This window comes from Gigantopelta aegis, chromosome 14, assembly GCF_016097555.1.
Source record: "Gigantopelta aegis isolate Gae_Host chromosome 14, Gae_host_genome, whole genome shotgun sequence".
NCBI classification, from domain to species: Eukaryota; Metazoa; Mollusca; class Gastropoda; order Neomphalida; family Peltospiridae; genus Gigantopelta; species Gigantopelta aegis.
In genome coordinates this window covers 43,293,896-43,318,891 of record NC_054712.1, presented here as the reverse complement: position 1 = coordinate 43,318,891, position 24,996 = coordinate 43,293,896, and the positions used below count along the sequence as shown (strand labels likewise).

The 24,996-nt window shown below is 39.3% G+C and overlaps 1 protein-coding gene across 5 annotated transcripts in view; it reads right to left on the bottom strand.

Annotated features, from left to right (window-relative positions):
• The window catches only part of LOC121388618, a 180,539-nt gene that overhangs the window by 21,606 nt on the left and 133,937 nt on the right, over window positions 1–24,996 (bottom strand). For 2 of the 5 annotated variants that reach the window (XR_005959990.1, XR_005959991.1), the window contains exons 11-12: window positions 3,508–3,551; window positions 886–1,053 (exon numbers count right to left, since the gene is read on the bottom strand). The gene's annotated coding sequence lies outside the window, so the exon portion shown is untranslated. Of the gene's footprint in view, window positions 1–885; window positions 1,054–3,278; window positions 3,552–24,996 lie in introns of those variants that run through there. The other 3 variants (XR_005959992.1, XR_005959993.1, XM_041520030.1) reach the window with 2 other exon arrangements.

The following is a 24,996-nucleotide window of genomic DNA, read 5'->3' as shown; positions in this document are numbered from 1 at the left end:
CACTTTAGTTATTTACCTGCCAACACATGACCATAAAAAAAAAATACAGTCGACAAAACGTGACGCCGATTATTTTTGTTTTTTAAAACCGTACTTGTTGAAACAAGCCTGAAAGGAACTGGCGACATATTTAGCGATTTGCGGCGCATTTGCATGAGCAATATAATGTTAGTATTAGCGATGACATTCGCATAACGCTGAGGGTTAGCTCATCCTGTGGGGGGACCCAGGTCCTGCCAAGTCCACAATACACATCAAATCTCGTCCCTGTGATGTTGTTTGATTAATAGATTTTCCCACACTCTCCGAGGGGAGGGACCATGTGAAATATGATTTGTCGCTTGCTACTCCATATCCCCCCCCTCCAAAAGCTAACAGGACGGTGGGCCAAAACACACACACACACACACATACACACACACACCACCACCACCATACAGGATCTGCAGACCCGGAGAAGATAACAGACAGGTCGTGATAACATTTTCAAAATTCATCCACCATCAACAAAGTGACCAAGTGTAGCATCATAACCTGTGGATAGGTGGAGGGGGAGAGGGAGGGGGAGGGGGATCTTAACATTTGTACACATCCCCCTCTTTCTGTCCTCCCCTCACCCACACAGCACAAGTGTAGCATTATAGCTGTGTATAGGGGAGGGGAGGGGGATCACGACATAAAAAAGATATCCCCCTCCCTATTCTCCCCTCCCTGTTCTCCCCTCATCCACACAACGCAAGTGTAGCATCATAGCTGTGGATGGAGGGGGATCACAACATCCATACACATCCCCCTCAATCCTTCCTCCCCCCCCCCCCCACATCATCATATGTACAGACTTTCCCCGACTAGGTCAAGAACCTGCCCAGAACTTAATTTACTCACCATTTTGTTTCAACAAGTCGTAAAATGTTCGCATTATTTGAAGAATTGCAAATTCACACAAGCGGCCGTAGCGGAGGTTCAATAATGGTAATCTTGTTTTTCCATAACCGTTGGCCAGGTGAGCTGGGGACAGGGCCATGAGCAAACAGAGCAGGGGGATCGGGATTTCTGCGAGAAAGATGAAAAAGTATTGGGTTAAATCTGTGGACTATCGCAGCATTGATTGTGGCCACTCGGAATGATAGTCTGTAAGGTAAACGGAGAGGGAGATGTTTACATGCGCTGACCCCCCTACAGCCCTCCCCCCACACTGTCGCTAGCGGGATGGGCAACAATCTCAACAGTGGAGTTTGCCCACAAAGATCACCATTTATTTACTGCCGTCAGAATTTTAAGAAAGTTCTTGTTTTCTCCCAGATTTGTTAAAATTCCGATAAATGTCTATAATAAAATAATAATTGTTATTGAAAAGTCCTACTACAAAAAATAGCAATAATAAAATCGTGTTTTTTTTAAATGCAGGTTAGAATTTAAAATGCATCTTGTTCTTCCAATGTTTAATGTTTTCGGAATTCTAGTGTTAAATATTCAAAAATAATTATTGCAGTTCAAAGTACTGACAATTTAACTAAATCCAATGGTCCAATTGATCCTCAACTGCCGTAGATATTTAATAATCAAAGATTTAGTTAGTGAACTTAAAAAAGAAGAGCCAGAAAACATGTTATTGTAATTTAGCATCAGAAAGAGACAATTAAACACAAGTTCAGTTTCAAATAGGTAACATACTGGAAGGCATTGTGTAATATTTTCTCAAATATGAAAAATGCCATAACTAATTTATTATGAGAGAGAGAGAGAGAGAGAGAGAGAGAGAGAGAGAGAGAGAGAGAGAGAGAGAGAGAGAGAGAGAGAGAGAGAGAGAGAGAGAGAGAGATATATATATATATATATATATATATATATATATATATATATATTATATATAGGGAGGGAGGGAGGGAGGGAGGGAGGGAGAGACAGAGTAGGAGAGAGAGAAAGAGAAAGGAGTGAGAAAGGAGACAGGAACAAAGACAGAAATAAACAAAGAGAGAGACAGAGACAGCATGAGGAAAGGGAAAGAGAGAGGGAGAGACAGAGAGCCTGATCAAATTATCTTAAGCAACCACCTGTTTAATGACGTCATTTATATTAATTATAATACAGCCGTTCCAAGAGGTTTGATGATCCTGCCTCAAAGATTATGGAAGATATTTCATATAAAGATGTGCTTAATTTTGAGTGACATGTCATAAGTAGATCACTGTGACCTATTTATGGTACGAATAAGTTAAAAAGGTTGTTTTGTTTAACGACACCACTAAAAGCACACTGATTAATTAATCATCGGCTACAGGATGTCAAACATTTGGTAATTCTGACATGTATTAATCAGAGGAAGCCTGCTACATTTTTCCTAATGCAGAAAGGGATCTCTTATATGCACTTTTCCACAGACAGGTAAACACATACCACAGCATTTGACCAGTTGTGGTGCACTAGTTGGAATGAATGAATGAATGTTTAACGACACCCCAGCACGAAAAATACATCGGCTATTGGGTGTCAAACTATGGTAATGCAAATAAATAAAGTGATGATCAACATCAATATAAAAATTCAAGCTTTAAACAAAAACAGTGTAAAGAACTGTGCAAAAATACAAATACAAATATCACAGAATTTTACGGACACCGAATTTTACTCTAAACTTCAATTTGTGCTGTATTGGCCATTCTCAAAGACAATGTTACACCCCTGCACCACGGTGAGGTTACAGCATGCGCAGGGGCACTAGTTGGAATGAGAAAAACCCCAATCAGTTGAACGGATCCATCGAGGTGATTTGATCCTGCGATGCAAGCACCTCAAGCGATGACTCAACCGACTGAGCGAAATCCCGGCCCTATGTACTAATATGCCACTTTACAACTACATCTAGATTTATCATCCTGCTCCATACAGATTCACAGATAGTTGAACAAGTTAAAGTTTGTTTATTTTGTTCAACAACACCACTAGAGCACACTGATTTTTTTTTTAATCATTGGCTATTGGATGTCAAACATATGGTAATACTGACATACAGCTTTAGTGAGGAAACCCGCTAAATTTTTTCCATTAGAAGCAAGGGATCTTTTTGTATGCACCATCCCAAAGAAATATGTCACATACCACGGCATTTGATACACCAGTTGTGGTACACTGGCTAGAGTGAGAAGTAGAGCAATGAGCCACCAACGGGGATTGATCCTAGACTGATCATGCATCTGGCGAGCACTTGACCTCTGGGTTATGTCCTGCCCTAGATAATTGAAGACAGATGGACACCCCATATTATTATTATTTGTTACTTATTTTTTTTTTTTTTTTTTTTATTCAATTTGATATTTTGTTTAATTTTTTTTTTTAACATAGGAAAGCAAAACGTAGATTGTGTAATGAAATTAATCTAATAATTTCCTGACAAGTTCTCTTACACCGAGATGTGAATGTAGAGGACAAGTTCCAATATAAGAAAATACAGACGAGTCATTTGATCTACATTAAATAGTCTCCGACTACGTGATCTCATTTACTTACTGCGAGACGGCCTTTGGTGTTTGCTCTTTATGAATCTTTTGTCTCTGAAAGTAATCAAGAAAAATCTGACATCAGATCGTGTAAACAAGCACACAAATATATATATATTTTCTAATAGACTAGATCATGCATCCATCTATCTATTTATATACTCTTCAAAAGAAGAAACGCAAAACCACATTGTCGTAACATTTGGAGAATTGATTTAATTATTGAATGGTGAGTCCGATAATTACCAAATGTTGCAGGATTGTTCACAATTCACTCTAGTCCATTGTGAGTAAGTGATAGGACACACCACCAAGGTCAAGGTCATCTGGAGTCAATACCGGGTGTGGCCTCCGCGTGTGTTGACAACTGCCTGGCACCGCCTGCCCATTGAAGCAACCAGAGTACGGATGACGTCCCGGGGGATGGTGGCCCACTCGGCCTGCAAGGCTGCTGCCAGCTCGGGCAGGGTCTGGGGCTGTGGTTGTCGCTGTCGGAGGCGTCGGTCCAACTCGTCCCATAGATGCTCAATTGGGTTCAAATCCAGTGATATCGATGGCCAAGGAAGGACATTAATGTTGTTGTTCTGTAGGAAAGCCGTTGTGAGACGTGCTGTGTGAGGCCTGGCGTTGTCATGTTGGAACACTGCGTTGGCGTTGGCCATAACTGGAACGATGTGTGGCCGGAGGATCTGGTCAGTGTAGCCCTGTGCATTCAGGTTGCCCTGCACGTGGACCAGGTCAGTTCTGCCAGTGTGTGAGATGGCTGCCCACACCATGACACTACCCCCGCCGAATCTGTCCACTTCCTGCACGCAGTTTGCCGCATAACGTTCACCACGACGCCTATACACGCGACATCTTCCATCATGACGTCGGAGCAGAAATCGGGACTCGTCACTGAACCACACCTGTCTCCATCGCAGTTGAGGCCATTGTCGATGAATCTGGCACCACTGCAGTCGGAGTCGACGGTGTTGTGGTGTTAAGATGACACCTCGAACTGGATGTCTGGCACGAATTCCTACCTCACGTAGGCGGTTCCGTACGGTCTAGTCGGATATCCTGCGCAAACCTGGTATTGCTGCGGCTGTGGAGGTGGCAGTAGTCAATCGTTCCCGAAGGTGGCGTACCCGGATGTAGCGGTCCTGCCCGGGGGTAGTGACCCGTGGTCGACCGGATCTAGGGAGGTCACGTGTTGATCCATGTTGCTGGTAACGGTCCCACAGTCTGGAGATGGTGCTTGGGGACACATGGAATGCCCTGGCAACGGCCGTTCTGGATTCACCTGCGTCTAGTCGGCCGATGGCATTGTTTCTCTGCGGTTCACTGAGACGTGGCATGTCCTGGATTGTCAACTGTCGGCCAGATACAGAAGCCAGGCAAGCGAACACCCTGCACTTTTATACTGTCGGTGTTCATGTTGCACGTGCAGACAACGCACGTGCAGTGGTGACATGGTTTGCACGTGGCTGCGTTTTTGCGAATATTCACATTTTGGAATTTTATTGTACAGTAGCTGCGTTTTATCGAATGTAACCGTGGGAATGTGTTTGGGACATGCAATGACCTTATATTCACAAAGCATGAACCGGTAGGAAACATAAAATCGGAGTTATAACCCATTTGTACCCTTTTGCGTTTCTTTTTTTGAAGAGTATATATAAATACAATCATACTTTCTAAACAACACACATTAATGCCAGCAGACAAACCTATAAATATAATTATACATTGTAAAGAACATGGATGTCAGCTGGTGCAATTATATATTAATAGAGTTTAAGCTGGATTCCAAAAATTTATAACAGTTTGGCAAATTGGATCCGAGGCTCTGTAGACAAATTCAAGTAACATTTAGTTTAAAAACTTAATTATTTTTTTAAAATAGCTATTCACAAACAAATGACACACGGTTTTTGGATTATCTTTTTTGCAAATTGGTAGTGACATATATTTGCAAAATTCAACTTTAAATTACACTAATGCTGTCTTCAGTTGGTTTATTAAGTAGAATAATATATTCTAAACATTTGTTTTGTTTAACGACACCACTAGAGCACATTGATTTATTTATATTCTAAACAAGACACATTAATATTAGTAGACTGCTGTCAGTGGGTTTATTAAGTAGAATAATATATTCTAAACAAAACACTTCAGTACTAATAAACTGCGTCATCTGTTGGTTTATATTCCCGTCAGTAGGCCCATTAGGCTGTTTTTTATTCCAGTCAGTGCACCACGACTGGTATATCAAAAGTGGTGGTGTGGTATATGCTATTCTGTCTGTGGCATAGTGCATATAAAAGATCCCTTTCTATTAATAGAAAAATGTAGTGGGTTTACTCTCTAAGACTAAATGTCAGAATTACCAAATGTTTGACATCCAATAGCTGATGATTAATAACGCAATGTGCTCTAGTGGTGTCGTTAACAAAACTAACTTTAAACTGTTGATTTATATAAATAGAATCAAATATTTTTTTACTTTTGGAAATAGAAAATATCATAAACATTATATTTTCAGATTAGTTCACCGAAAACAGTTAGTTATTGTACTGATATTATGTATTACTATATCTTTTATCTTTTCTTTAAAAAAAAGATTTCATCAAATGTTTATAGTAACTGGAGAAATATTATTTTGTATATGCTAAGTTTTGTTACTTTTATTATCTTACAATACCATTCTTCATTTTACATATATATATATATATATATATATATAAAAGTATGATAAAAAAGATATCCGGTGCATACATGGGTTATGGGTTATGGGCGGATTGTATGTGTTTATATATATATATATATATATAAACATATATATAAACATATATATAAACACATACAATCCGCCCATAACACATAACCCATGTATGCACCGGATGTCACCCAAAAGGTACATAAAAACAAAACAAAACCCAAATGAATCATTCACCACCATCGACTAACAAGAAGAGTTTAAGTTACATTAAGTATAAAAATGATTAACAGTAGAATCACACGAGTCTGGGATTAATGTGAAATCTTTTATCATGACTGGCAATAATACCTGTGGTCGTACCTGGCTAACACCTGCCCAGGTGCCTTCGTCCAGGTATACCATCATCCGTTTAAATTGTTAGCTGTCATTTGAACGAGCAAACACACGGATGCTGGGTTATGCATATCTAAGCAGTTACTAATAACACGAGAGTCAACTTAACTGTGGCGGGTGTTTTTTTTCTCCCGTCAAACGGCGGAAAGGAGAAAGTGTTGGGACGGGTGTGTTTTACAATTTCACAGGTAGGTCTCAACTAGACTGAATTGTGACTCACGGAATACGTCAACAATGGAGATACTTAGACTTGTCTTATGTTTCGATGGATGGATGGATGGATGGATGGATGAATAAATGGATGAATGAATATATCAATGGATGGGTGGATGGATATATTAATGGATGGATGGATGGATGAATGAATGAATGAATGAATATATCAATGGATGGATGAATGGATGGGAAAGGAAGATGGATGGATGAATGAATGGATGGATGGATATATCAATGGATGGATGGATGGATGGATGGATGAATGAATGGATGAATGAATATATCAATGGATGGATGGATGAATGAATGAATGAATGAATGGATGGATGAATATATTTATGGAAGGATGGATGGATGAATGAATGAATATATCAATGGATGGATGGATGGATGGGAAAAGAATGGATGGATGAATGGATGGATGGATGGATGGATGGGTAGATGGATGGATGGGAAAGGAAGAATGGATGGATGGAAACGGAAGAATGGATGGATAGATGGATGGATGGATGGATAGACAGATGACAGACAACTGGATAGAGGGAATGAAGACCAGTGTTCGAAATAAGCACTTGTCCGTTTGTCCCGACAAGTGAAAATCTATTAGGACAAGCAAATTGTTTCTTGGTGGTTGTCCAGTGGACAAGTAAAAGATTTCAGTGCAGTTTCATTTTGAGTAATCAAAAATATAATCCTGGTACTTGAATACTTGGCTGACAAGTAAATTACTATATGTATTTATCCAGTGGACTAATAAAACATTCTTCTTATTTCTAACACTAAAAACTACAGAAGTAAGCATGAATGTAACATGGGGAGGGAGAAGGAAAATGTCACCGATGTCAAACAAATGGACTCAAAATGAAACAAAAGAATAAAGTAAAAAAACAACTGTGCTAAAATCATTTTCATAATGCATGTGTCAGGGGTGTTCATGCTTCATTAACTCGGAAAGCTGAAGTTCATGACAAACACACATTTGGCATCCGTAATTAGCGATCCACCGTTAATTAATTAGTAATCACACAATCGGGAAGATGTTCCGCATGCATTATTAACTCATTTTCACACGTCTGGCCAGCAGCAGTGTTTGATTTCAATGACAATGGGATAAGTAGTGTTGAAAAGTTAGAATTATCATAAATAACCCCAACGACTGGACTAGGTTGAAGATGATAAAAATGGTAGGCGGCTAGGGACTTGTTTAATTAGAAACCAGAAAGGTGGGGGAGGGGAGGCCACTTGGGTTCATTATTGACAGACTTTCTAAAACTGTGCAAGAGATAATTGAGGTTACTTACAACAAGCCAGATTTTATAAATTTTTGTCTTCTGTGTTTTTTGTTGTTTTTTTAAAAATAAGAATCGATTTATGATGATTGCTGTAAAGGTGCTTGTGTAAACAAACTACAACATCTGGACTTGGATGAAGGAAAGAAATGTTTTATTTAACGACGCACTCAACACATTTTATTTACGATTATATGGCGTCGGACATATGGTTAAGGACCACTCAGATATTGAGAGAGGAAACCCGCTGCCACCACGCAATGAGCTACTCTTTCCGTCAGCAGCAAGGGATCTTTTATATGCACCATCCCACAGACAGGGTAGTACATACCACAGCCTTTGATATACCAGTCATGGAGCACTGGCTGGAACGAGAATTAGCCCAATGGGCCCACCAACGGGGATCGATCACAGACTGACCGTGCATCGAGCGAGCGCTTTACCACTGGGCTACGTCCCACCCCTTTTGGACCTGGATGAATGTAAAAGAATGACTGATAGGTGATTTTATTATTTTAATTTTTTTTTTGGGGGGGGGGGGGGGACGTAATCCCCCGCCCGCTTACGACCCTGGTCGGGCTGCTGGTGCTCTCTTGCCAGCGCAGGTGGTCCCTCTTCCTACCCACCCCGAACCCTTTCCTGTGCTGGACAGAGGAGCCGAAACAGACCACCACCAGCGCCCATGACAGGCATGTGCTACAACAGCTTGCTATGAATGTGCACGTTAAACCCTATGACCTGACAGGTAATTTATGAGTGGATGTATTGGAAATATAGAAAGATGGATGGACAGAGGAAAGGAAGGATTCATGAAAAATTCATGGAAAGATGATGGATGTATGGATGGATGTACATGTAAATATGGAAGGATTTATGGATAACTTCGAAGTTGAATGGCCAAATGAAAGGACAGATGTAATGGACAGATGCACTAGGAGATGAAATGTCTGTGATGTTTTAACACAGTGAGAATGAATGGACAGACATTGAAAAAAAATATTCACCATAAGATCGACATGCATGCTGACATTTCTCCCAAAAGAAAATGTTCTAATAAATATGTTTAACACATGAACAGCACATTGAGTTTTTGCTCCGATACTTTTTTCCCCGCTACTGCCATACACCTTGTATGTAATATCTGCAGATAAACGATGTGACTTTTAACATTACTTCTTTCCCTCTTTTGCAAGGAAGTTAAAAGTATCATTTTGTTTACCGGCACCACTAAAGCACATTGATTAATTAACAATCGGCTATTAGATGTCAAACATGTCATAACTGTGATACAGTCACAAGAGGAAATCCATTACATTTTCCCATTACCAGCAAGGGCTTTTTCTTATACACTGATCACAGACAGGACAGCACATACCACGACCTTTGATATTCAGTTGTGGGACACTGGGTCAGACAGGGAAAATGTCTTATAAAGAGATGTTACCGTCTAAAGTCATGTTATAAACTATGTATCTTGTTCACTTGGGGCTTATCTAAAATTGATCACACAGGGGGTGGGGAGGTGGTTGGGTTGGGGGGTGGGGGTGGAGATGAGGGTACCATGATTATATGATGGGTTTGCCAAATATTTTCTCCTATACATACATGATTTAAATAAAATTTTAGTTTGTCAACATTATTGGTATATATGTATATACACACACCTTCCTCCCAAGACGGGACGTAGCCCAGTGGTAAAGCGTTCGCTTGATGTGCGATCGGTCTGGGATCGATCCTTGTCGGTGGGCCCACTGGGCTGTTTCTCGCTCCAGCCAGTTCACCACAACTGGTATATCAAAGGCTGTGGTGTGTGTTATCCTGTCTGTGGGATGGTGCATATAAAAGATCTCTTGCTGCTAATCGAAAAGAGTAGCCCATGAAGTGGCGACAGCAGGTTTCCTCTCTCAATATCTGTGTGGTCCTTAACCATATGTCCGACACCATATAACCGTAAATAAAATGTGTTGAGTGTGTTATTAAAATAAAACATTTTCTTCCTTCTACCTCCCCCCCACCCCCCACCATGTAATTAATTGTGGACCAGTCCTTAAATGGAAGTGCTGGCTGGCCGCTGAAAGTTGTGTTACCAGGTTTACTGACAAACAAGAAGACCTGTTTACTATGACAATCTGTGAGAACGCTCGCAAATATCTACAGGAGTATGGTGGCAGTTTCTTCCTATTTAACGGCAAACATCAAAATAAAACGGAGAACAAGAAACCATTTCATCCTAATTATCATTTTTCAGATGGAGAAAATCTGGCAAATTGTTGCAGGTGCAATCATGGGGCCTTCTTGAGGATACCAAGTAAACACTGAATGTTTAATATACTAAAATAAGTAAGGAATCTTGATTAAATTTATTTCAGTCATTTATTTTCACAATATTAATTTTAAATATACTGAAAATGTTTAATATACTAAAAATATTTTTAAAAATGCAACAAATCATAATTAGAATTTAGAACTTAATATCAAAATCATTTATTTTTAGAATGTTAATTTTAAATATACTGAAATTTTTTAATATACTGTACTAAAATATGTAAGAAATTATGATTAGATTTTAAAACTTTATTTCAAAGTCTTTTTTTTTTTAAATATTAATTTTAAATTATACTGGTATAGGTATTATAATTTAATTTTTAAAACTTTAGTTCAAAGTAATTTATTTTCAAAATATTAATAATAATATGTAATATAATTTTATTTATTTATAACAAAAGTGTTTTTAGAAAGGTAGAAGAATAAAGAAGTCTATTTTACATTTCATTGATATTTAAAGACATATTCTTAGTTATTAGACAGCGTAAAATATTTTTTTAAAATAAAAATTATAATTTATTATTTAAAAAACAGAAGAAAAAAAAAAGTCTCAACTTTACCACACCACAATTTAATTTGTTAAAAATCTTTAAAATAAAACATCCTACAGAAGGCCTCTTGAAATTCAATAAGGTTGACTTTTAGCTTGATAATTTCAGCTTGCTGACCCTAACTGACCTTGTATGATTTAATGTGAGAAGAGGAATTATTGAGAAATAATATCAGAGAGGCTTGGGTGGATTAATTTACATTATCCCACCAGTCATTACAGACGAACTGAAGAGTACTTCTGTGTTAAAGGTACTTGACCTGTTACAACACTATAATATTTCTGACAAAAAAATTCTTTTCTTTTTCTTTTTCTTCTTTATACTTGGTATACCATAGTTGAAATAATTTTCCTTTTTTCGTGTCTAGTAATTTGAAATGTATTTCTGAGAGTATAATCAGCTACAATTTTGTGTGGTACTTTTCACAAAACAAATTTTTCTAACCTTACTCAGGGCTTCTAGATTATGGCAGCCCCACTCCCATGGCTAGTGATATTCAATGTTGGGCTAGTAAATAACTACTATTCCCATGCCTGACGGCTAGTGAAATGTTTTTTGGTCAAATGTTGCAGTTAAGTCTGTTTTGTAAATATGAATATTCTGCCCCTACCCCAACTCCTAAATGTTAGTGGTTTTAAGCTCTATCTCCCTCTTTAGCTGACATATCTGATTATTACTATTATTTAGCAAAATTGTATTAACTTAAAGTAAAGTAGGGCTAGTGAATTTTTAATCATGGCTAGTAAATTTTTAAAATCACTGATCCCATGGCTAGTGGATTTTATAAAAATTGTAGAAGCCCTGTCTTACTGGAGATGAAAGAAAGAAAGAAAGAAGTGTTTTATTTAACGACGCACTCAACACATTTTATTTACGGTTATATGGCGTCAGACATATGGTTAAGGACCACACATATTTTTCTAGAGGAAACCCTCTGTTGCCACATAGGCTACTCTTTTATGACAGGCAGCAAAGGATCTTTTATTTGCGCTTCCCACAGACAGGATAGCACAAACCATGGCCTTTGTTGAACCAGTTATGGATCACTGGTCGGTGCAAGTGGTTTACACCTACCCATTGAGCCTTGCGGAACACTCACTCAGGGTTTGGAGTCGGTATCTGGATTAAAAATGCCATGCCTCGACTGGGATCCAAACCCAGTACCTACCAGCCTGTAGACCGATGGCCTAACCACGACGCCACCGAGGCCGTACTGGAGATGAGTAAATAGTGATAAACTGGTTTTCATTAAAGGTACAGACCCTAGTTTTAATCCGTAAAAACTGGACATTAAATTTAGTTAATTTACAAATCTGTAACTCATTTGGATAATGTTATAATAGAGTGAATGAAGAGTCTGTGACGTTAAAACTGGAAATATCCTTAAAAATAGACTAGAACTCGAATCAATAAACCGCTACTTTGCAGACACACATGTATTTTTTTTAAATATGAAAAATGCTATTTTTGGTATTAGAAACACCAGGATGACCAGAAACACTTCGGTTGTACGGAAATGGATAATCTAAACAATAAAATGTAAGTAATGTTTGATTTCAGTTATCATAAATGGCTCCAATAGTGAAAAATATGCTGTAGTGTTTAAAAACTAGGCTCTGTCCCTTTAAATTGTTCTGAATTATCAGACATCATTTGGATTCAGCAGAATATATCTCTAATTTCTAAAACATATTAACAAAACTCAATATCATCAAAATCAAATTTTAATCATGACAAATTGATATATTATTTTGAACTCCCCCCCCCCCCCCCCCACCCCACCCTCTTTTTTAAACTCTTGAACAGTACCTCTTCTCAGTAATATAAAATACAAATATGAAATCACGTCATCAGATGTTGTGAAGGTCTCTGAAGATTCAAACAATGGTAAAACACTCGGCTGACAGGGGGGGGGGGAAGGGGGGGAATGTTAAACAGATGGCTTCTTCTCATCACAGAAACCCACAACTGTACATCAAAGATTGTGTACTGTCATGTCTTTAGATGGGAAAATGCATATAAAAGATACTGATCTGGCTGTTGGTTTTTGTGGTAGGAGTAGCCTAAATAATGACTGGAAGATTTTCCCCTCATAGCAAACCAGTGTCAGAGTTAAAGTTTGTTTTGTTTTAACACCTATAGAGCACATTGATTTAGTAATCACTGGCTATTGGATGTCAAACATTTGGTAATTTTGACATATAGTCTTAGAGAGGAAACCAGCTACAATTTTCCATTTGTAGCAAAGGATCTTTTATACGCACCATCCCACAGACAGGATAGCACATACCATGGCCTTTGATGTACCAGTTGTGGTGCACGGGCTGGAGCGATAAATAGCCCAATGGGGATCGATCCCAAATCTACCATGCATCAAGCGAGTGCTTTACCACTGGGCTACGTCCCCCCCCCCCCCCCCCCCGCTGACTACTACTTTGGACAAGTTTTATGTACATTGTGTCCTACTTAATATAAATATTACAAAAAATCTGGCTTGTGCCTACCCCGACACTACTTCAGTCAAATCTTATGTCTGTTTTGTCCTATTCTATATAAATATTAATTTTAAAAATATGCTATGTGCCCCCCCTCCCCACCCTCCCCACCACCACTTAAGATATGGTTCTTACGAGCCTGTGCAGGTGCACGTGCCTATTGCAGCCAAACACAATTTTGTATGGAAACCATAAACTTCACGTCATATGCTGTGAACCAACATGAAAAGAAACACCAATTTCATTTCATATCATTCACGTCATATGTTTCATATCATCTTCATGGGTTGTGCAGGTGCGAAGCCATTTTTGTCAAGTAGTGGCTTTTTTCCTTCTTCCAGGGTAAAAATGAGAAGCACAAGTTTGATTTATAACAAACGAGTTGTCTATTTGGCAGTGTGGTACAAGGTTTCAGCTCTTGAAATTGTCGGTTCAGTGACAGTTCACTGCTATGAGAGATAACGGACCAATAAACAGTGTAATGAAATATTTTAGCCAAGTCAGTTTTTTTTATAGTTTTTTCCCCCCTACTCCTCTGTGCAGAATTCATATTTATATTGCAATTTTCCATTATGTTTACTACATCAGCTGTCAAAACGTGTCCATAAACATAATTCGATATCGCAGACTTGTTTTTTTTGGTTGTATTTTCGGTGTTGCAACTTTAAGAACAAACTCATAAACATAACACAATATCGTAAGTTTTTATTTCAACCACATATGAAATCTGTCACCGCTATCACATAGTTTCACCATCTGTTGAAGTGCTTCCAGAAATATATCATGCAGTGTATATTTGTGTGTGTATGTATTTGTGAAATTATTCACAGTCATTGGGTTTAAGGCAGTGCTCAGTAGGAACCGGGTGCCTAGCTGTGCCAGAGAGAGTTTTAACAGCTGAGTGGGGATCAAGAATGAAATTGTAGCTGAGATACAAGGCCACTACACTAATTACTCTTTCACTGGAACTAATGCTAACTTCTGAATGAATGAATGAATGAATGTAAAAATGGATGGATGGATGATGGATGAATGAATGAATGAATGAATGAAAGTTTGTTTTGTTTAATGACACCACTAGAGCACATTGATTTATTAATCATCAACTACTGATTGTCAAACATGGTAATTTTGACAGTCATATAGAGAGGAAACCCGCTACATTTTTCCATTAGCAGCAAGGGATCTTTTATATGCACCATCACACAGACAGGATAGCACACACCATGGCCTTTGATATACCAGTAGTGGTGGACTGGCTGGAACGAGAAATAGCACAATGGGCCCACTGATGGGGATCGATCCCAGACTGATCGTGCATCAAGTGAGCGCTCTACCACTGGGCTATGTCCCGCCCCTGTTGTGTTATATTAAAACCTTTTGGCTGTAACTTGACATCCAATAGCTGATGATTAATTAATCAAAGTGCTCCAGTGGTGTCGTTAAACAAAACAAACTTTTTGGGCTGTAATTCCCTAAAAAAAAAAAAAATCTCCATTGGTCCAAGCCAAATGGCCTTGCAATCTAATTTGCCAAATCTGAGGCCTTTTAAACGTACTGTCAAAACCACCATACAGTCCAATGCCACCATACAGTCCAACGCCACCATACAGTCCAACGCCACCATACAGTCCAACACATCATACAGTCCAACGCCTACGATTTCCTTTTCCTTTCTTCCTTTTCCTCTTACTCCTCGTCTTTTCTTTCAGAAAAATTCTCAATCCTTCCTTTCATATACATGAGAGTAGGTTTTTTTCACGCTACAATACTGAAAATGAGAACCACTCTACAAGACAATATTTTGAGAAACTTTGCCCGTTGTTGTTTTGGCGAATCCACAGCTGCGGCGCATACTTACCGGTCTGTAACACAATCGCCATCATAATCTATTGCATGGCTTTGATCTTCAAACGGTCTTCGCGGTGCCAGCGGCTAAACCTTACTCCTGGTTATGATAAAAAATAAATACTTCTCATTTATTGAGGGTCCGGTATGGTTTCAATGTGCCACAGATGGTTAAAATGTACCAGACCAAGTTTGGGATCAAAAATGTGTTTAACATTACAGTTGTCCAGTAGCCAGTGCATGATCTCCAACACAAACAGGTAGGGGCCATAACCACCTCCTCATTCCCAATCTGTTGGGGGAAAACACAAATGTGTTTAGGATTATTTTCAGTTTGAAGTTATGTAATGTTATAAGTTTCTGAGAAATCTGTTCTTTTGATAAGCCTCCGTTTTGCAGGCACATGTTGGGACTGCGGCATTCTTTGGCATATTGTTGCAAAAATGGATGTCTTTGAAAAATAATTTGATAGCTTGCAGGTCTGTTTGACGTGCTTAGAATGTTACCGATAAAACATATATCTTTCTTTTTTCTTTTTTTCTCCTTTTATAAATGTTAACACAAATACTACCAGTTGTTTCAATTTTTTTTTTTTTTTTTTTTAAAATGGCATACTGTTACCATCATAAAAACATTAAAAAAATAAATAAAACTAAACTGAAAATGTCTATTTTAAACAAGTAAAAGTTTGTTATGTCAGGGCTTCTGGAAGTTTTATAAAATCCACTAGTCACGGGATCAGTGAGTTAAAACATTTACTAGCCACAACTAAAAATTCACTAGCCCTACTTTAAGTAAATACAATTTTACTAATAGGAATAATAGGTTATGTCACCTAAAGATGGACATAGAGCTTAAAAACCCTTAGATATTGGGGGGGGGGGGGGGGGGGAGAGAGCAGGATATTCATATTTACAAAATGGACTTAAATGCATTTGACAACTTTTTTCTTTTTTTTCACTAGCCATCGGGCATGGAGATAGTAGTTATTTACTAGCCCAACATTTAATATCACTAGCCATGGGAGTGGGACTACCATAATCTAGAAGCCCAGTCAGGCAAGGCAATAGTAGTTATTTACTAGCCCAACATTTAATATCACTAGCCATGGGAGTGGGACTACCATAATCTAGAAGCCCAGTCAGGCAAGGCAATAGTAGTTATTTACTAGCCCAACATTTAATATCACTAGCCATGGGAGTGGGACTACCATAATCTAGAAGCCCAGTAAGGCAAGGCAATAGTAGTTATTTACTAGCCCAACATTTAATATCACTAGCCATGGGAGTGGGACTACCATAATCTAGAAGCCCAGTAAGGCAAGGCAATAGTAGTTATTTACTAGCCCAACATTTAATATCACTAGCCATGGGAGTGGGACTACCATAATCTAGAAGCCCAGTCAGGCAAGGCAATAGTAGTTATTTTACTAGCCCAACATTTAATATCACTAGCCATGGGAGTGGGACTACCATAATCTAGAAGCCCAGTCAGGCAAGGCAATAGTAGTTATTTACTAGCCCAACATTTAATATCACTAGCCATGGGAGTGGGACTACCATAATCTAGAAGCCCAGTAAGGCAAGGCAATAGTAGTTATTTACTAGCCCAACATTTAATATCACTAGCCATGGGAGTGGGACTACCATAATCTAGAAGCCCAGTAAGGCAAGGCAATAGTAGTTATTTACTAGCCCAACATTTAATATCACTAGCCATGGGAGTGGGACTACCATAATCTAGAAGCCCAGTCAGGCAAGGCAATAGTAGTTATTTACTAGCCCAACATTTAATATCACTAGCCATGGGAGTGGGGCTACCATAATCTAGAAGCCCAGTCAGGCAAGGCAATAGTAGTTATTTACTAGCCCAACATTTAATATCACTAGCCATGGGAGTGGGACTACCATAATCTAGAAGCCCAGTCAGGCAAGGCAATAGTAGTTATTTACTAGCCCAACATTTAATATCACTAGCCATGGGAGTGGGGCTACCATAATCTAGAAGCCCAGTCAGGCAAGGCAATAGTAGTTATTTACTAGCCCAACATTTAATATCACTAGCCATGGGAGTGGGACTACCATAATCTAGAAGCCCAGTAAGGCAAGGCAATAGTAGTTATTTACTAGCCCAACATTTAATATCACTAGCCATGGGAGTGGGGCTACCATAATCTAGAAGCCCAGTCAGGCAAGGCAATAGTAGTTATTTACTAGCCCAACATTTAATATCACTAGCCATGGGAGTGGGGCTACCATAATCTAGAAGCCCAGTAAGGCAAGGCAATAGTAGTTATTTACTAGCCTAACATTTAATATCACTAGCCATGGGAGTGGGGCTACCATAATCTAGAAGCCCAGTCAGGCAAGGCAATAGTAGTTATTTACTAGCCCAACATTTAATATCACTAGCCATGGGAGTGGGGCTACCATAATCTAGAAGCCCAGTAAGGCAAGGCAATAGTAGTTATTTACTAGCCCAACATTTAATATCACTAGCCATGGGAGTGGGGCTACCATAATCTAGAAGCCCAGTCAGGCAAGGCAATAGTAGTTATTTACTAGCCCAACATTTAATATCACTAGCCATGGGAGTGGGGCTACCATAATCTAGAAGCTCTGGTTATGTTTAATGAGTCCATTAGAGCACACTGATTTATCAACCATCAACACACAAGTAATGCATGACAATTTTTACATTTGTTATGGAAGGCTCAGTAATTTGTGCTCATTCCATTTGTTTAAATGCAATAAAATATGTCTCAACATCAAGTAACTTTTCCATTATTAGCTTTAGTATATAATCCAGCTTCATTTGAGACTAAGACTACAAATAGGAAAACTATCCTCTGACATCCCCATACCACTCCAATGACTGATCATGTATTAAAGCAATATGTAATACAATATGGATGGATATATGGATGGATATATGTATGGATGGATGGATGGATGAACGAATGGATTGATGAATGGATGGATAGATGGATGGATGGATGGATGGATGGATGGATGGATGGATGGATGGATGGTTTGATGGTTGGTTGGATGGATGGATGGATGGATGGATGGATGGATGGATGGGTGGATGGGTGGATGGATGGATGGATGGATGGATGGATGGATGGATGGATGGATGGATGGATGGATGGATGGACAAACAGAAATATGCATAGTAGGCCAGATGAATTAAACAAATAAATGTTACCATGAGTGGATTAACAGCTGGAAGAAACTGATGGATGAATGGGCTGATGAACTTATACACTGAAGAGTGGAAAGAATAAATGGATGGATGGATGGACAGACGGACAGATGGATAGATCAATGAATAAATGGGTGGATAGGTGGATGGATTATAAATTGAGAGCTAAATGGATTAATTGAAGTATGAATGAATATTCAGATGGATCGGGATTGAATGTTTAACGACACCCCAGCACAAAAATACACATCGGCTATTGGGTGTTACAAATGTTAAGTATATGAAAATATTAGATCAGGATTGAAGACCGACACATCCATGAAAAAAAGAAAAAGAAAATTCCTTTTAATTTTTTTCTCAAAATTCCAACAAGACTCTTGTCCATTCCAAGATGTCCGCAGCTGACATTGTTTTTCGGTTAATGTAACACCACGACCAGCAGACCACTTTAATAACGGCAAGCCGTCAAATAAAACCCAATTACCGATGCAGTAGCATCTTGAGAAAATAAGACAAATTGTGAGAATAACTTGCTGGCAAAGTGCACGGGCCAGTAATCTGTGTGGTGTATAAATATTCACTATTGATCTTCGACATTGCGGCCAGCACGAGCCTCTGTCACCGTGACTACACGCGTATCCCACCCATCCCCTGTTAACAGTTTCACTTTCTCCTCGCTCTCTCGCTCACCCGCGCACAGAGCACCGTGGTTAACAATGGGTTTTCACGAAAATTACATTGAATCCGACCCCGAAAGGTCTTTGGTCAGTAATACCAGTGGCGCTATATGAAAGATTGATTTTTATACGACAAATGAATGTGGCATCACAACCCGTCTGCTGACCAGCAACTCTAGACCCCTGCTTGATACGACTAAATATCCTCAATCTGTCGCAAATAAAATTGCCAATATCCTGATCGCAATCTCGCAATCAGTGGCAGAATCAAAAGTGACCACTATGTGGTAGGAAACGGCTCACGAGGTCGGGCCAGAGCTGTCATTTTATCCATAACTGGGAATAAGCGGCACTCTCTCCTCGTCTGGGAGTCGGATTGCACGCTTTCACGGCAAACATGTTCCGATTAGTGATCCGTTATGCGCAGATTGCTATTCTTACCACAGTTTTTAAAATGTGCCGTCCGCGAAATGAGGACATCTAATTATTGGTATTTGTGTGGCGCTCTTCAGTCGCAGACATGGACACCGCTCGCACACATATCATATACATCTTAGATCAATGCCGAGACGCTTTTACTGGCGGGAAAAAACTTTCTTTCGCAATCTTTCACCTCTATCATCATGATTGCTGCTCCGATATTCACAACTCAAGTATGATTTGACCAGAAGTTGTCAATCGCCGTCGATAAAAGAATTAGTAGCAAGAGGAAGTGCTGCTATGAGGTGATTATCTCCCCTTTGGCTCTTGAGTCTCTCGAGATGGAGCGGTGTTTGCAAGTTATCATTTCCACCCCTGATGTAATCAAATTACCCAAGTATGAGCGGAGAGCCAAGTACATCCTCCATTGAAATCTACAGATGCTAGGGTCTGTTCGTCACCGGCGTATTACTCGGCGAACTTTCGTTATCATTTCAAATTGAAATTGATTAAATTAAGCTGATGGGTGAAATATCAGCCCGCCAGAGAAGCATGACCCCGGAGAGAAATTTATATAGTGTCAGGGTTTTGTGTCATTTTAAATGAGTGAATGATCGAGTGGAGCTGGGCCGGGGAAAATATTGACAGGAAAAATTACAAGTTCATGCACAATCACACGCTCGCAATTGAACCCGAAATAGACAGGTTGCTCGGAAAAGTCGGGGTTCACAACAAATGAGTGCAGTTAATAAAAGTAATATTGATAAGAGGCTGCGTGCAGAACGACCGCTCGGCTAACTGTCTGGTGGGTGTCTGCCATGTGCCGCCGGGTGCCGACCACTACACTGACGTGACCTCATCAATGTTTTTAACATCTTAAAACGGTTCAGTTTAAATACAGGACAGTAGTCTGTTTACAGGAAAAACTGTCTATGAAGGACACCCAAATATTAGGTGACAGACAGACAGAGAGAAAAACCCTTCCCCTCAGCAATACACTTTTATACATGCACTTTCCCATAGACAGAACAGTATATATACAATAGGTTTTGTTGCACCACAGCAGTCATAGGGCACTGGCTGGGACAGAGAAAATGATCAAGTTAATTAAGGGTGACTGATTGTATCATCCACTGCATCCCATTGAGCACTGTACCACCAAGTGCCATCACCTGCACCAATCAGTACTGATAACAGTAAGAAGAAAGCTGCTTGTAGAAGCCATCAGTGAGAATAAACTCAGCAGTCTATAGACTGGCTGACTGAGGTACAGCAGGCTCTGTGTTCCATTCTCCCCAGGACCGTTTGCCATCCCAGCTAGTGCCCCATAAATGGCAAAATACTGCTGTTTCAACAGGTTTTTGCCGGTCAACATCATCATAGGCCTGGGAGATTTTTTTTGTTTTGTATATCACCCTCTCAGATCTGCAATCATTTTACATTTCACACATTGGTTGGAGTCAATCCTGTTTGGTACGGCTGATTTTGATTCAGACAGGCAGATTCTGTGGGTTGCCGGACCGAAAGTCCAGCAGGAATTTCAGCCAATTTTGACCCCTGAATAGTACATCAAAGGCTGTGGTGTATGCATTTCAGTTTCTGTCCCGGGTCAGGCTCCTGGCTATCCAGCGATGGGACCCGGGATGGACATGCTCGAAACCGTAGTGGTATATGAGCATGGCAAAATTACCGGCTCCACTCCGCATTTCAGTTTCTGAGAATACATATTTAAATTAAAACTCTCTTGCTGCTATGTGGACTATGTAGCCGGTTTCCTTTCTTAGTTTTGTTCTAGACAAACTGTTAAAAGAAAGAAAGAAATGTTTTATTTAATGACGCACTCAACACATTTTATTTACGGTTATATGGCATATGGTTAAGGACCACACAGATTTTGAGAGGAAACCCGCTATCGCCACTACATGGGCTACTCTTCCGATTAGCAGCAAGGGATCTTTTATTTGCGCTTCCCACAGGCAGGATAGCACAAACCATGGCCTTTGTTGAACCAGTTATGGATCACTGGTCGGTGCAAGTGGTTTACACCTATCCATTGAGCCTTGCGGAGCACTCACTCAGGGTTTGGAGTCGGTATCTGTATTAAAAATCCCATGCCTTGACTGGGATCCGAACCCAGTACCTACCAGCCTGTAGACTCAAAACTGTTGAAATAACCAAACAAAAACATCAAACAGCTATAGTTTAAAAATGTTCTTAGGAGACATTTAAAGGGATATTCCTTTTTTTTTTTCTCTCTCTTTTTTTTAAAGGTAGTTTAACTTAGCTCTGTTTTATTACTATTTTCTGTCAAAAAGTTATTGCAGCTAGAGAAAAATGCTAACCATTCTACTGTGTGAAAATACAACAGAACAAGCTGTATCATTAATTCATCTTAAAGATGTTGTGCACAGCCGTTCCATGATATACATTGGGAAACCTTATAGCTTGTTCGTACAGGCCCAGCAATAAGCTGCTCATGAAAATCCAACTACACAAACTTCACAACGCAATCCATCATAGCTGTCAATAAGAACGCCAAAGATTCCATCATTTATGACAAAATCTGTGCACACCACAAAATCACCGAAATATTTAGAGCTTTTAACAAACATTGGAAGAATTTATATTTTTTTTAAAAGATGTTTTTTTTTCGTAGGTTTTTTTGTGTGTATGTTTGGCTATTGCTGTAACACACGGATAGTTCAACACGCAAGGTCAAACCACACGCCGTAGATCGCGATCCCTTCACCTTTTAACTCAACGCTTTTGACAACCCAAACGACCTAGTTGTGTCTTTGATCCTTATACAATAACGCAAAACAATATGGAAAATGCATTTTCACATTACCTCCCCCCAAACAACAACCAAGAAAAAGAAAGAAAAAACACCCCAAAAAAACAGCAAAAAAAAATAAATGCCGCAAATATATATGTATGACAGCATACGTCATTTGAACACTTTCTGCAGGTGCATTGGCGAGAAATTCATTTATAACCGGCCGTTTTGTCGACTTGTGTGTTCCCGGGTCTGGTTCCCAGCACACAGCGGCGTGAAATGGGGAGATGATTTTTGCAGCATAAGTAACTGTGTTATGGCCTGATTGGGGCTGATCTACGACGCATGCGGACATTCCGACAACTATTCTTACACCGATGAGCATTTTTCATTGTGTTTCCATTGTGCGCGCGTGTACTCGGAAAGAATTTCAATCAGTCGCGGATGCAGCGTTCCAACCCAGACGTTTCGGATGAGAGGGGAATGCCTCAGTAAATCGTGATGTATTTTATCAGTCGCGGATTTTTCTTCTGGTTTTATCATTTATGTTTTTACAATAACCGTTTCTCGGCATCTAAGTTCTTTCTCATATATTAGCATGAAACACATTCTGTAAAGTCATACATGTACACCGATGGGGGGGGGGGGGGGGGGGGGGGGGGGGGGGGGGGGTGTAAAAAAAATAACAGTACTGATGGAACCGCTATTTTACAAAATATTTATTTTTATTAATAGAAAGTCATCACATATATTTTTTCTAATAGGGCTGTACACAGTGTACACAATGTGCTGGGGTGTTGCTAAGAAAATATGCGTTAAATTTTTTTCAACTACGTTTTATGAGTAAAACATTCGTTAAAGTTTGTTTTCTTTACCAACAGCACTGGAAGACATTGATTTATTAATCATCAGCTATTGGATGTTAAACATTTAGTAATTTTTACGTATGGTCTCAGAGAAGAAACCCAAGACAATTTTCTATTAGTAACAAGGGATCTTTTATATGCAACATCCCAGACAGGATAGCACATACCACGGCCTTTGATATACCAGTGGTGATGCACTGGCTAGAACGAGAAATAGCCCAATGGGCCTACCGAATTCGATCAATCCCAGACCGACCGTGCAGCAAGTGAGCACTGTATCACTGAGCTACGTCCTGCCCCAAAATGAAAGAAACATACAACCAATAAAAACAAGGAAACACAAATTTCTTCCTAGATACAGCATTCCTCCATATTGTTTTTCACCAGCGTAACCTATGTGTTAATTTCTTTCTAGATACAGCATTCCTCCATATTGTTTTTCACCAGCGTAACCTATGTGTTAATTTCTTTCTAGATACAGCATTCCTCCATATTGTTTTTCACCAGCGTAACCTATGTGTTAATTTCTTTCTAGATACAGCATTCCTCCATATTGTTTTTCACCAGCGTAACCTATGTGTTAATTTCTTTCTAGATACAGCATTCCTCCATATTGTTTTTCACCAGCGTAACCTATGTGTTAATTTCTTCCTAGATACAGCATTCCTCCATATTGTTTTTCACCAGCGTAACCTATGTGTTAATTTCTTCCTAGATACATCATTCCTCCATGCTGTTTTTCACCAGTGTAACCTATGTGTCAATTATTTCAAGATACAGCATTCCTCCATGCTGTTTTTTCACCAGTATAACCTATGTGTCAATTATTTCAAGATACAGCATTCCTCCATGCTGTTTTTTCACCAGTATAACCTATGTGTCAATTATTTCAAGATACAGCATTCCTCCATGCTGTTTTTTCACCAGTATAACCTATGTGTCAATTATTTCAAGATACAGCATTCCTCCGTGCAGTTTTTTCACCAGCATAACCTGTGTGTTAAACATATGTTTCTTGTGGAGCCAAGCCATGTTAAAACGGTCTCATCCCACAGTCAGATTATCACTGCGTTCCCCGGCCGCGGACACCAGCCGTCGACACTCCTCCCGAAACGATGCCTTTGAAGATGAGCACCTTGTTTACCTAGCAGGTCCTCCACATAGTTGTGTAATTAGAGCTATTAGAAAGAGTAGGCCTGTTTTTCATTTCCCCAACAGTCCATCAACATCTATACTCAAAGCTTTACACTATAGAAGTGAATGATGTTTGTGTACAAGACACAGTAATCAAGTATTTTCATTTCCCCAACAGTCCATCAACATCTATACTCAAAGCTTTACACTATAGAAGTGAATGATGTTTGTGTACAAGACACAGTAATCAAGTATTTTCATTTCCCCAACAGTCCATCAACATCTATACTCAAAGCTTTACACTATAGAAGTGAATGATGTTTGTGTACAAGACACAGTAATCAAGTATTTTCATTTCCCCAACAGTCCATCAACATCTATACTCAAAGCTTTACACTATAGAAGTGAATGATGTTTGTGTACAAGACACAGTAATCAAGTATTTTCATTTCCCCAACAGTCCATCAACATCTATACTCAAAGCTTTACACTATAGAAGTGAATGATGTTTGTGTACAAGACACAGTAATCAAGTATTTTCATTTCCCCAACAGTCCATCAACATCTATACTCAAAGCTTTACACTATAGAAGTGAATGAT